Genomic DNA, 15,457 nt, shown 5'->3' on the forward strand with positions numbered 1-15,457 from the left:
AAAAACATTGCTACGAACCACAGTGGAATTAGGAAAGACATTATCGCGCTGTTGTAACTATCGTGACTACTTCTGTAAATACTGGCACGAGGAAACCCCTTAGCTGTTCAACAACATGCCTGACGTTAAACAACGCATGCAAGGACCGCTTAGTAGTCTAACAATATGCCCATTGTCAAATACAAAAACTCAGCACTGAACTAAAGATAGCATTAACATAGCATTTATCACCCACTGATGCCATCACACCACAACAAAAAAGGTAAGGTATTTTTTATTGTTTAAGTACTGTACTGTAAATGTAAAAAACATAAATATAAATTAAAATAGGAATTTTCAGTTTTTTTGGAGCTTGGGAACGGATTAATTGCATTTACATTATTTCCTATGGGGAAAAAAATGTTTCGAAGGTTGAACAATTCGGACTTTGAACACTTCACAGGAACGAATTATGTTCAAATTCCGAGGTATTACTGTACTAATTTATATTTCCTGATCATATAATGGCCACAAGAGGGCACCCAATGATGATATCGTCCAGAAGGTATCGTCCTAATGCAGAATATTTATTTTTGAGTCAGAATTTATTAATAAGGGTACACTGAGGACAGCAAACACTCAACTTCGGTACAGCACATTCTCTTCAACTGAACCGCTGTAAAATATCCATTATCTCACTTTACAATTTGACCAAAAACAAAAATAATAGAAGTTCCAGTATGAACATTTCAAGTTTACGGTTGTTTGAGTCTCAAGGTATATTTGTTCTGTGGAGCCATCTGGTCCACAGACAGTCCTGTTTACAGCAACGATATAGACCACATGAAATTATGCAAACAACCGAACCATAAGTTATATCAAGTTAGGTTACATTTTAAAGAATGCCCCTGAATATATATATGGATTATTTTCATGAGTGTGATTCAATCTCATCACTTCTGAGACTTTCCAAGTGTTCATGAATATCAACAATTACTGTTTGTGCTCCATCACCAGTCAAGGAGCTAAGTAGGGTTAAAACCGCCCTCTCATCGAGCTTTGTAGGGCACGGGGCATAGGGAGCTAACAGCTGTGCAAACAATGGCCCATTTCCCACTTCACGTTATGCTGAGTGTCACTGTGTGACAGCGGCTACTCACATGTGTAGCCAAACAATCATAAAAGACCACCTATGAATGGATAGCGCACATATTGTTTTGAAGTTATCACAACATTAGCAGAGAGATAAAATGGGGTTACATAAAAATGCAGTAATGTCTTTAAGTTGCAAAAGATGTATCTGTGGTAGTGGTGTAATGGATCACAAAAGTCACGGATCGGATCACGAATTTGAGTCCCGGATCGGATCGTTGTTCGGATGAGCAAAAAAAATAAAAAATGAAGATAATCAGTATTTTGTTTTCATTTATTTTGTAAAACACTTTTTCCCATTAAATAAGTACAAAAAAAATCTATTCAAAATGTCTAATATAGCCGTTTAGGATTTAGGAAGACAACTTTAAGTGCCAAATGAGGCAGAACCATTCTTATTTTTACATAGTACATGTGTAAAATAACAAGGTATTAGTATTAATGGCTTAAAGTTGTGTCTATCTAAACAGCTAAGTTTGACATTTTGAGTTGAACGTTTTCTTTAATGGGCAAAAGTGTTTTATAAAATAAAATGAAGACAAAGTTCTTTCTATCCTTTTTTTTAATAATGAAAAGACCTCAACATACAATCTAAGGCACATTTCCTTCCTTTAAACATGGAGAGCAATTACAAAATAGCCTTGGTCCAGAATATTGAAAAAGAATTAAAGTAAGCCAGGTACCAGCTGTCAAACTCCCGTACCAGCAAGACACTCGTTGATAATGCCAACAGCTAGCCGCTAGCCACTTACGTTGGAGACTTCTGCTGTATCATACAATGACTGCGTAATTAATTAGCGGTTTCTTAGTGTCCTAAATTAGCGATTGAACATGAGTCTCGGGGTAGCGTTGTGTTGATGTCACTCAACTATGATACAGAAATGTCTAAAAGGGAAGTAAAGCTAGCCATCACGCCATGTCGTGGGCCAACTTCAAAGTAAAAGTGTGCTAAGGCTATTTGCATTGCTGTCAATGTATTACTGTATTTGGTAAACTTTATTTTGAAGTTATTCTTAGCATGTTAAGTTGAGTATGTTTCATCTTCCTTGACATGTCAGAATGCTATCGACTGTGAATGTGCACTTTGTTTTTTGTTTTCCCCACCAACCAATCCGCGGATCGTACACGATCCGAAACGTGGAGCCTGTTCCGAACCGACCACGGAACAACGATGATCCATTGCACCACTAATCTGATGGGTAGCCTATATGAAATTAATTGTAAAAAAAAAGCCTCACTGAACTTTGATTTACAGCTAATGAACACCAACATGATCTTTTCATGTATTTGAGGTCATACAAAATTAGCATGCAGCACACAATGCTGTGCTATCCTGTGGTGGGTGTCTTCCATTATGATAATTCTTCTCCCACTGGCTCACGCTTTTAGCTCTCTTACCTTAACTCTGATTTTCCGCCAATAACTTTGGGGCAGGGAAAGTACTTCATATAATACTTTCAAAAAAACTTTCAAAATGTCTTTTAATGTCGATTTTTGGATTCCAAACACTTATACTAAAACTAAATCTACTATAGAGTATGTATTTTAAAGTTGGCAATGGGAAAACTAACAGCAAAGTTATCATGACAAATAAAACATTCATGACTATATTGCATACTGTATTTCCGTACATGACAGCCATGCAAATGTAATTTCTTTTGCAAATATAGGTTGTCGATAACCGGTCACCTCAGTTCAGCGGAATTGTCAAGTATGACTGGTCTCTATTCACACCCACATTAGCATTCAGCTTCATCTTATGATTCATTCTGACCACAGCGGACACTGCTCTGCAAAATTATGTACAATTGCTTAACCCTCAAAATATACAGCATAAAAAAAAGTGCTGCATACAATCCGCCTAACTGATATATACTGACAAATAAATAGGTTGTTTACAAATTCAAATATCCTTTTTTTCCAATCATGTCTGCTTCCCATTTAGCAATCTCCCCATGGGACTGAAGTAACTAACAAATGATGTTGATGCGGAAATTGGAGATAAGAACCACAGTGAAAGAACAGTCAGTGATTGTATGTGTGCATCCGCGAGGCTGCCAGTTTACAGCCTGCAGTGTCGATGCTGGAGACCTGAGAGAGGAACCAAGCGGCAGCATCTAATGTAAAGCAGCTGTCTGTTTCCTGGGTTACAGAAGCCCACTGTCTGCTGCCATGTACCATAAAGTATACATCTGGACCTACTCTGGCAAGCAGACAACACACACTAACCCCACACCTACACTGACACCCTCTAATATGCCACAGCTCGACATCAGCTAATGTACTACAATAACACAGTAGCTCATTCATACATTTGGGAAGACATCGCCTTTAAAATATTTTTTGACAATGGGACAAGATGAAAAAGTTGACACCAAAGTGTATGCACCTAGAACCCTCACTTAGCTACAATCCCAAAATTCTTGAATTCAAGTCTCATTTAGCAACATATTCATTAAGCGTTCTTCTCTGTTGCTACAGCGTTAGACATGCATGGTTACCTGATAGTCCAAACAAGTGCCCAATTAGCTGGTAATTGACAGAATATACAATCCAACTACATCCTTACATATGAGACAAATTACTTAACCATAAAATAAGCTAGCAAGTTGAATAATTATTAGTCCATTATTTTGATTATGTTTTAATATTAGCATATGCATAAGTCAAGAAACAATAGACGAGAGTCTGTGGCCAAAGCTGTGAAATCTGTCACTTTGCAAATATGCATTACGTCTTATCCTAATTAAGGAATAAATAATCAGTTCTGCTTTTTATCCACAGAGGTAAAGAAGGTAACTTACCTGCTGCGCAACGCCCAGTGGCTCTTCACTGATTTGTGAATCTTTGCCCAAACAGCCGTGAACAGCTTATCAGTCAAGCCTGTTATCAGCAGTCTGCACCTCTCAGAGCCATGACAGCTTTGTCATCATCTTGCTTCTCTCTCCTCTCTTTTGAGTGTTTACTGGAGTCTACCAAGAGAGCCGGCTGATGTTGTGCAGCCAGTGAGAAAAGAGAGAGAGAGAGACGGAGTGTGAGAGAGAGCTAGAGAGTGTGTGTCTGAACGAGAAAGAGAGAGAGAGAGAGAGAGAGAGAGAGAGAGAGCAAATGAAAGAGAGAATTCCCTTTCGCTTAAACAGTGGACCCTCCGCGGTCAGACTCCACTCCCACTTACTGCTCTCTTAGACGCCCCCCACCCATTCACAGCATTGTGACTGAAAGCGAAAGAGCTCAAACGGGATGCCTCAAGGCTGGGGGGTGAAAAGAGAGAGAGAGAGACAGAGAGAGAGAGAGACATAGGTGGGGGTAAGGGTGAGGAAATGGGTGGGGGTAAGGGGTGCCTGTAGTCCATTAGCTGCTAATTGTAGCAGCGAGCCAATAGTAAGTGAGATAAGAGTGAAAGCACACCCCACATTAACATAGTGTGTAAGGATGTGAGAGTAGTGGCTGCAATGAGACCGCATCTCAATTTCAATATAAGAGGGGGTAGACCTTTCCCGATAGGAACAAGTAAAGATGAAAAAATACACTAGACCAAAAGTAAAATGTGCAAGAAAGTTTCCTCTCCTCCAATCTTATCAGGAACTGGCCCTCTACAGTAGACACCCTAGTGACTACTTTGTTGCCACTTTTTCCAAGCCGATACCGGTGATAGTACTCAAGTCTTGAGTAATCACTTATACCAATACCACTCATATATTTGATACATAAAATTTCCCAAGAAAAACAAATAATTTAAAAGACCTACATATCCCAACATAGCATTTTCCCTTAAAATTGAATGAAATTCACGAACATTTTCTATTCTTTTAGCTGCTAGTTTCAGATTGTAAAGTAGCCACAAGAGGGCAACCCCCATCGCTAGTACCGATACCTTGAAATAAAGCCGGGTATCGGCCCGATACCTTGTATCAGTGCTCGCCATCCCTGCAAATATACATTCCACAATTCTCTGATCAGACATTTCTTACGCTCAAGTATCATTACAAGAAGCACATAATTGATCAGCATTTTTTAATCAAACCCTACCATAGTCATTTCCAAAATTTAAAGGACTAATGTGCAGTTCAAAAAGGTAATATTAAATCTTTTTCTACATCATGCATGCTCCAGCAATGCCCAAATGAGTACAAAGTGCCCTGATTTATTTACTGCAACTGTCCTATCAGCTTGTCATTGTGGAGTGTACGGGGCGAACAGGCCACGGTATCTTGGGTGGGGGAGGGGTGGAGTGGCGCCATGCACAAGGCAACACAGAGGCTGCAGTTACACTTTACCCCAGAGGTGGCTGTTATAAGTAAAAAAAAAAAAAAAAAAAAGTGACAAACTCCACAATGATCCTTCAATGAGTGCCAGGTTCCAATTTAAATTCTGAAGACCAACAAAACCACAACCCGTAAGACCAATGTCAGTAATTCCCAAATGTATAGTTTTCATAACCACGATAATTTATGTGTACTAACAGATATACAACTGCAGATTATTAATCAGTGTAATTTATTTGTATGCAACCTCAATGTAATACCAGCTTTTATCCATCAACGTAATAATTAAATACAATCTGACCAAGAAAATATGAACATTAAGTTTTGTTTCATTATTTTTTTCCTTTCGGACCAATTATGACAGGGTACATCGATGACAAAGTTAAAGTACCACTGATTGTCACACCCAACTAAGTGGGGCGGAATTTGACCATCCCCTAAGGGAGTGGTGAGCAGCAGCAGGGGACGCGCTCGGGAATCATTTGGTGACCTAACCTCCCAATTCCAACGCTTATTGCTGAGTGTCAAGCAGGGAAGCAAATGGGTCCCATTTTTAGAGTCTTTGGTATGACCCGGCCAGGGATTGAACCCAAAACCTTCCAGTCTCAGGGCGGACACTGAGCTGGTCATCACACATCACATCACATTATTTAACATCCGAAAGAAGGGCTGACGAATAGAAGCCATGGCTTATTAGTAACCCATCCCCAATTTTTTTTTACTAAACGCATCAGTCATATACATTGAATATTATTATTACATTGATAAATCTTAGCAGTCTCTGGATTACACTTTTAACTTTATGACACATGCATTGTGTATTTAAAATATCCATAATATTTGATCTAAAAGATCTGCGGGTGATAATAAGTGTGACAATAATGACCAACTCACTCCACATTATACCTTAAAGTTCACACTACCTCTTAATTTGTCAGAAATTGGCGAAACTATCAATATGTAACCTACAGCTTTAATTAACACTTACATTGCTTGTTTGGAAAAAATTGTGCTGTATTTTATGCCCCTTAAGTAAGTGTTAGAATAAATGTACATAAGTCCCATATGTACTCTTTTAGTAATTGCAAAGCATTTATTCAGCAGTGTGACCTATGTTTGAACCATGTGGGTTGGGGGTTGTCTATGGAGAGAAAAAGCTGCAGTTGCAACACAGGAACTGAAACCTGACAAGATAGCGGCTGGAACAATTTGCGGTTGAACTGTGAACTTTGACTGAAATGTTCCATGCATTATTGTTTGCATTATTGTCTGCGCAATGACTCATATCCGGGATGATTGTCACGTTGCTGCTATGTGTATTCCCAAACCCTTTAGAGCAGCAATAGGCTATGTAACTAGGGCCTACCTAATAAAAAGAGGAGATTCGGCGGAATGTGCTTCAGAACGAATTGGAGATTACAATCTGGGCATTCATTCTCCTCGCGAGCAAAAATAATCTAAGTCTGTCGTCTTCCTTCCTGGTCTGAGGTTTATTGAATGTTCTAGGTGGACTGAACCTGGCAGTAATCCCCTTTATGTGGGCTGTAGGAAAGAGCTTTAATGCTTATTGTTGCCGGTCCCTGTCCCTTGTGTTAAAACACATTTTTATTCTTTGGCTTTTTTGATAATAATTTATTGTTTTCACTGACATTGCTTTTTACGTCTGATTTTTACTTTGGATGCAGTTATGGTTGTTTTTAAACTGCTCTATAAATAAAGAGTTGAGTACTATATGAATATATTTGAAACTATTAAAACAAATGTTTTTCCAACTGGCTTTTATAATTTCCAATTGGCAAATGCAGCGCATGTTGATAAATGCTGATGCTATGTGAGTGATGATCTGTACTGAACGGCTGTGTGTGTGTGTGGCAGCGTGTGTGAGATGATGGTTCCATCCTGGATGAGTAGCGCTTTTCTCAGCAGGGGAAATGATCCTCATCTTGTTGCTGAGAGCTGCTGTACCCAGTCAGGCAGAAAGAATCCTCTCTTATCCTCTATACAGCACAATGACACATATGAAGCACAGCTTATGGGTGGAAAAAAATAAATCAAATTCAATGACTTAAGGGGCACTGAATTCATTTTCGCCCTTACCCCCAAGGGAGGAGGAGGATATCTGTACTCTGGAGGAAGTATGTTTATTAATGATTTGTGGCTATAATGATATCATTTAGATGAGATGATGGTTCGTCTATGGAGAGCACCTGTTTTAAATGAGTGTCAGTGTAGATTCCCTGCATCACACCATCTGTTCCTCTTCTCACCTTCCTGTCGCTCTCTCTCTCGCTCTGCCCTCCCTTCACAGCCTCGCACCTCTCTGTTTATGGAAGCGTACCTGTATATTGATTTTTATCTAAACTGAGCAGGTTTGATTCCCCGTGACAGTCACGAATGTACACTATGCCAGTCATCGAATTTCTTGAAGTAACCCATTTTTGTTCACAGAAAGCACAACAACTGTCTGTTTCTCAAGTGTCAGTCAACATACACAGACTGTGGTGGCAGGCACAACATTGAATGGCATTCAACACAATGCACATGTAATCCCAGTTTAGAGCAACATCACAATGAACTCCTTTACAGATTCACATCCTGCATATACCTTGTTTTTCTTTGAGGACGTGCATTATTCAGGTTTGTAAAAGCCACAAATAAACCACAATACTCTGGGAAAAATATGTCTCTTCAGCAGTACAAAAACATTTAGAACTTCAGATGCCATTATTCAGATCATCAGATCATGACTTTTAATTCATCTTTGTGTATCTTATGTAACCAGAATTAATAAGACATCTTAAGGGAAATGTTAAATAAAAACAACAGAAAAATCGAAAGCATGAGGTACATCTGCACATGCACCATTTCTCATTAATTTTAAGTTTTGGTATAAACAAGTGATACTTACACTTATTATGTCAATTAAAACAATGCATGCCCACTTTAACTCTGTAACTGGAAGGTCCACTACCAAGGTCCTGCAAATTTATTGAGATCCAAAACTACAATTTATTGGTCTCTTCCTTGGTCTACTCGGTGCTACCCTGCAGTGGCCTGGCTTGGGTGCCATGTAGTGGCTTACTACTGTATAGTGGCAAACACATTTGGATATTTTTCACATTCCATTATCTTATTACAATTGCAATATCTTTGAGTGTACAAACATCTGTATGAGTATTTTTAACTGATACTGCAATTGGCCTGTATTTTGTATCCTCACTAAAATACTTCATAGCTTTGTTACTGTGAAGAAATGTCTTATTTCCATAGGTTAAAAGATTTTAGTTTGAACATTTTTGTTTTCAACCATGAGTATGTTTCAAGTTATTTGACATTTAATTGCCTTGAATTTTCTGTAATATACTAATTTACTGATGTTTTACCGGAAGTGCATATGGCAATGTGTGTTAATGTAAAATAAAAATGTTTACCGTTCACAATTTTTTGTTGCTTTATGAAAAATGATGACAAACATTGGTTACAGGACCCCAAATTTAATTTCTGGTTGGGACACTGGAATCGCCTCTGCCTATTACTAACATACCAAAAGGTCTGCATTCAGTTAGAAACATCTTTCAAAGACCCCACTTTAAAAAAAAAAAAAAGAAGGAAAGAAAATGAGCAACCTTAGCAAGTATAATCTCAGTTGCAGAAGTACGTAGAAAGAAATCATGATGGTGAATTTGCAGTTTTTGACTGATAACCTGATGAAAACTGGCCAAGTCTCCAGAAGCTAAAAGAAGACTTTCTTGGCTCGATATAATTGGTAGCGTCTAACCTGGAGCATAGAAACTGTGAGAAGTGAGACACCATCTCAATGACAGTGCGACCCAATTATGCTATGGAGCCCCTGTAGCCATAGAGAATGTCAAAGTGGGCAGTAATAAGGCAGTGGTGAAAACACACCACCAGCCACGGGTGTGTGTGTGAGAGCGTGCAGGTGACCTGCAAAGACCTGTTTACCTCATTAAAAATGAATCACAAGGTACTCCTATACTCCTCTCTTCCAATGTCTGTCCTTCATCCATAATGTAGCAGTATGGAGGGATGGTGTGGGTTAAGTCCTCAGGGAGGGACACTTGGACGACGACCCAGACCAAATTCTCCTTCTGGAGCCCCCGCCTTTCTGACGTTTTAATGAGACAATAGCAAGGAGATCGGATGTATGATGACGGTGATAAGCACCAAAAATGAGTGCAAGTGGAAGCAGACGTCAGCAATAAGCCAGTCACAATGTTATGTTAAACGCGGATGGAAAGAATCCATTAGGCTTTCACGAGCTCACAGAGTACATAGAACCCAGTAGCTTCCAGATAAAGGTTAATAATTTAATGATAAGTGTTTATAAGTGATAAATGATAAGTCAATGCAGTGCACTCACCATTATCCAAAAGTTTTTGCTCGGTTGCGATAGCTATTGGGATCTGGCTGAGCCGTTTACCTCACACCGGTCATGTATTTTAACACTGGAAAAACATATACAGTTAGAAAGTTCAGCTTGGCACCTGGACCCAAGATCCAAGGCTCAAAATCAGGATTTTCCCGGCCAAAATGGGACGACTGGTCACCCTACCTAAACCGGCTGTTGACACAGCGTACCAACCCATGGAAAGGATAACCTTTTTTTGTTAAAATAACTCTAAACTCCAGGATCCTGCACCGTACCCTGGCCAATGGCAGAACAAAGGATGTTTTTCTTTCCTTTGGTCCCATTTTAAATCTACGTTGCTGGCCTGAACCTAGCTAGCATTAAGCTAGTTTCCCTCTAAGGTCTGGCGTACAAATTTGCAAACTCCCTTTTGTTTGTTGGTAGCGCTGCATTCGCTGGCCAACAGTGAGGCATTAGACCGGCCAAATATTCCTGTTGCTAGGACGGCGTTAGCCAGTCAACAGCAAGATGTTGGACATAGCCAGCCAACAGCGAGGCATTAGAAGGCCAAATAGTCTCATAACTACTTCCGGGTGTCTGCTCGAAACAACTGCATGCGTACTGTAGCTTTCACGCATGTGCACTCCCAACATACTAGATGGAGCAGTCATAGCTATAGGGAGACGGGATATGCCATCCAAATGACCCTTCCTGACGGCAATATGGTATGCCACGTCCTGACTCGAGAGATTTGATTTCACCACCACCACCACCTATTTGTCTCAAAGGCGATCCAGTACCACAAAGTGCTTTCATGTGGAAAGCATGGTCCTATTCTCAGATCATAGGTCCACCAACGGGCTAAAAACCAACACACAGCTAAAACATGCAAGTATAGTCAACAATAAAAAATGAACTATTCTGAATGGGCCATCTATGAGCTTCTGATGCCCTACTGAATAGAAACATGAAAGTATCTGAGACATGCAGTGAAGGCCCCTCATACCTGAGACAGCTCAAGTAAAAACAACAACAACATACAATATATACAATCAATACAACAATGTAATACAATCAAAGGGCACAAATAAGGATAGAGCACAACATCTTGTCAGTTCCAGTACACAGGTTGTACATCATTTATTTGCATCTTTTCTGTATTCTAACATTTAATATTATGGCAGCACACTAAGCACAGTAGCATTCATGGCCACAATCAGGAGATCAGGGTTCGAATGTGTGCATTCTTCCCGTGCTTGTATAAGTTTCTCTGGGTACTCCAATTTCCTCCAAGAAAATGATGGGTAGATGTTTGATGATGTAATTTTATAACATTTTCATACTTCATTGCATCATACTGGGAGCACTTTTTATTATTATTAATATTATGTTATTATTATTTCATTTTGATATATTCCACTAATGTGCAGTGGTATATTCGCCCGACTTCAGTGCCTGCATCATGGGTTCAGCTTAGACTCCGTGTCGGTGTCAAAGCGAGCGTGAAGGTTTTTCTTGTCTCTATGTGATCAATTTTTGTGAATGACTTTAATGATTAAGAGATGTAAATGCATAAAATGAAGCCCAGTGTGGCAGAAAAGAATAGATGCTCTGCATTAATAAGACTTTTCGGGAGAGCAGAGAGCCGTCCAAGTTGATAACGCCCTTTCCATTTTTGACAAACGTGACAACAGCTTTGTTCTTGGCACAAAAGGCAATGCCTTCAATTCCCATGAATTGTTGAAAAGGTGAAATACCTGACATACATGTGTGGATGGTAATAGATTTTGCACGGCACATAAAATGATAATGACATCTTTTCAGCTCTTTGTTGAAGAAAAGGAACCTTCTGTTGGTGCATACAAGGTAGGGGTGTGTTAGGACCACACACAGTCACAACTGTTGCAGCCATTTGTATAAGTGACCTGGAAATTTCCTCAACATAATGTCAAGACCTTGTATCTGTGTTCTGGTCTCTGACCTCTGAACTCTATCTGTGCTCCTCTCACCTTGCGTGTTGATACAGTTGGCTCCCGGTTCCCCTTGACATTCCAATTGCTGCAGTCATATTGGCCCGAAACTGCACAGAGGTACAGCTATGAATCTGTTTGGTCTTACAAGTACACATAAAACAAGTACACCAAGCAAAGCGCTGACCACTTTTGTTTCCTATAATCAAGTAGTACACTGAAATGCCATAATAGCCTTTCTTGAAAACTGGTTGTCCTTGGTGATTAAAATCGGTTGAAATTTCCAACTAGAAGTCAGAAATGTGTACTTATATGACCTTTGACCACAATTACTGCACAATGACCATAGTCACCTTGGTCAGTATATCACTCAAATGCAGCAGGGCTCTTTCTCAGACAAAGAACGAGTCATTTAAAGACAATCTGTTGAAAACGGGGACATTTGACCTCAGCTGTGGGCAGCTCGGTTGTATTGTGTGTGTTTATCACTTCTGCCTCACAGGTTTGACGCACGGGTTTGAATTACGGCTTCACCCTTCCTGTGTGGAGTTTGCATTTTCTCTCCGTGCTTTTTATGTGTTTTCTTCAGATACTCTTGCTTCCTCCCTTATTTCAACAACTAGTATTTTATGTTAATTGAAGATTAAATTGTCAATATATTGTATGTGAATGTGTGTGTGACTGGTTGTTTGTCTATCTATGCAATGCCAATGACTGGTGAACAATAATGCAAATCTCTCAATGTTAGCTGGGATTGACTTCATCTCATCAGCGTGAGAATAAACATTTATAGAAAATGGATGGATGGATATTACATATATATTATTATATTGCTCACTGTTATAATATCTGTAATATCGCAGCTGAATGCAAGCCAAAGTGGTGATAGGTTGATGTGGGGAAAAATATATATATATATTCCTAGAGTTATGAAATAAATCAAACATTCATTAAAAAGAAGACTTAAATTTCCTGTGCAGAAAAAAGGTTTTCATGTGCTATTCCTCACATTTCAATGGAATGTAGGAGCTTGGACTTCCTGGGTGAAATGACCTTATCTGACCCCCGCCAAAGGTAAACTGAAAAAAGCAATGTCAAACTGACCCATGGGACACTCAAAACTTCAGAAGATGGTGTGGAATACCATTTGTTTCGCGTCTTGAATCCTATGATGTGACTACTTTGATGATAGTACTTACAAAAATATATTAAGTGCTGAGTAAGCTATGATTTCAGATGCCAAAATCCAGGCAATAGAATAGATAAAGATGCAAATTGATGAAACACAATATGCTAATGCAACTCTGAAATAAGGTTAAAGTTGATAGGATTTGGAGATCTTTTTAAGCTTCCGATGTTTTGGCATTTGGATAACAATTCATACCCATATTAACACATATGAGCGATTTAGAGTCAACATGAGTATTTTTCGATGTGGAAGGAAACTCATAGCAAACCCATGCAAGCATGGAGATTGTGAAAACATCATGCAAAAAAAAAAAGGGTGGGGGGGGTTGATGAGATTCAAACCCAGAACATTTGACTGTGAGGCAAGTATGCTTAGGTGATGAATTCAATACACAATATTATTTAATAATAATATAATATTTCTTGAAAGACTGTTGCATAGTTCAGCAATGGTTTTAAATAATTTTGACCTTTAAAAAAATAATACTAAATAAATAAGCAAAATCTTGTGGGTGCTGTTTGAGAAAAAAAAAGTTAATATGACTTGACAGTAATATATGATGAATATGATCTGTGAAAGAAAAACAGATTACACATTTACTGCGCTCTTTTATGTATACTTTTATGTTCGCTTACTGTGTTATTTTATATACACATTATATTATTATTATTATGACATAAATTGCATTCTGCCTTCTTGGCTAGCTCACCCTTGAAGACGAAACCTTGCTCTCAATGGGTTATATTTTCTGGTTAAATAAAGGTTTTGATTGATCGATTGATTGATGATGTACTACTGCCAAGCTATAATGACTATTTTAACATTTTTTTATTTGTATTGCAGGCTCTCTCTTAAATGTGAAAGATTACATTGCATTACTCAATTATGAGCTTTTTAATTTCCTGTGGAAATGCTTGACTAAACAATAGAGTGAAGTGAGTGTATTTGATATCATGGAGCAGCTTGGTAAATTACCTTTCACAATACTTTTCATTCACTGTGTGTAACGGAAAAGCAACTGACAAAGAAGGGTGTGATTTATTTGTTGCTGTGTGTGTTCACTCTCATACCAACACAATTTTCTAGGAGTTGACATCGCTTTCATCAGATAACAGGTATAAAACCTTATCACATTTTAAGCCTCAAATTTCACCTTGGCATTCTACATGCCTCATTTCTCCGTGGAACACATATCAGCATATAAATAAATTTTCTCCCCGTAATAATATGTCCACAACGCCTCCAGAGACTCTGTGCTTATCTCTTCTATTTTAAGCTTTGCCGAGCAGCCCCTATAGAACATTATGGCAGATCCCACCCGTCTCCTAGCTGAACCCCAGCTCACATTTAGCATCAAACAGGTGGAGACAGATACAACAACACTATATGTCAGGCTTCCTTGCTTTGTAGATTAAAATGTCAGTGAGTTCAGAACATTCTAACAAGCCTATAAAGTTTACATTAATAGAGCTGTTTCAATAGGATGTAATTTCTGCCACAAGCATAAACTGAAGGAGTCAGTTTGACAACATGGAACCAGAGTTCATATTTCACCATCAGAAGCAATTTGCCCTACTGCTGAGGGAAAATTAAAGTCTTGTATTATATTTCTTCAACAGCTCACACAAGGCTCAAACACAAATTGGCCTATAGGATTGTCTGTGGAGTCCCTGAAGACTCAGTGCATGTGCAAATGACAAAAATGCTAGGAAGTAGTTATGGGTCCGGCAACACCGATGCATCGATGCGTGTGTCAAATTCGTAGAGGAAGTCCCGTGTCGCTGCGTGTAGCGCTGTGTGAAAACCAAGCCGGTGTCGAGCTTTATAAGGAAGTGCCGAAGCGCGTCTGTCAGCGGGTTGCATCTCTAATGATTTACACATCTTTTGAGTCACTTGGGGTTCGAACCCAGGTCACCACTTCATATGTGAAGGGTTGGGGTGTGCTTAAGGTAGATGAATAGCTCAGGAAATTGTTAGAGGGTGTGTATGTAGAAATGTGTGCGTACGTGTGTGCGTACGTGTGTGCGTGTGTGTTGGGGTATCCATTGCAAAATTCTTGAATGAAATAATGCTATTGCTAAACAATAAATCACACATAATGAAACTGTTGTTTGTCTGCAATGCCAATCACCATAAAACGTTTTGAGAACTGTGTATGAAGAATCATTTATGAACAACAAATTTACATAAATAAAAATGACTATATATAAAACATACATGAAATCTATATTTTAAATAACACAATTAGGACTTTCCTATATTGCAAGTACCATAAGAAATTTCCTACTTTACATTTAGCTTGATTCAGGTAAGAGCAAATGCCTTTTATTATCTTTCTGCAGTTGTAGATGTTAATATTTTATTATTGGGACTGTACCCAACAATTACTGTAACTGCCACATCTCAGCAAGCTACATTGTTTGTTTTTGATAAAACGCTGTGATTGTTGTTGTTTTTTCTCCTTCTTCTTTTTTTGGTTCTTCATTTAGGGATGTAACGATATCCAAACATCACGATACGATATTATCGTGAT

At 38.8% G+C, this 15,457-nt stretch overlaps 1 protein-coding gene across 4 annotated transcripts in view; it reads right to left on the bottom strand.

Moving 5' to 3' along the window:
• tncb (tenascin Cb) overlaps positions 1-15,457 on the bottom strand; it is a 109,516-nt gene that overhangs the window by 61,828 nt on the left and 32,231 nt on the right. Inside the window, exon 1 of one of the 4 annotated variants that reach the window (XM_077560906.1) lies at positions 3,936-4,206. The exons of 1 other annotated variant lie outside the window; for it this stretch is intronic. The gene's annotated coding sequence lies outside the window, so the exon portion shown is untranslated. Of the gene's footprint in view, positions 1-3,935; positions 4,207-15,457 lie in introns of those variants that run through there. 2 more of the 4 variants (XM_077560904.1, XM_077560907.1) reach the window with 2 other exon arrangements.

The sequence above is a fragment of the Vanacampus margaritifer genome, chromosome 3, assembly GCF_051991255.1.
Source record: "Vanacampus margaritifer isolate UIUO_Vmar chromosome 3, RoL_Vmar_1.0, whole genome shotgun sequence".
NCBI classification, from domain to species: domain Eukaryota; kingdom Metazoa; phylum Chordata; class Actinopteri; order Syngnathiformes; family Syngnathidae; genus Vanacampus; species Vanacampus margaritifer.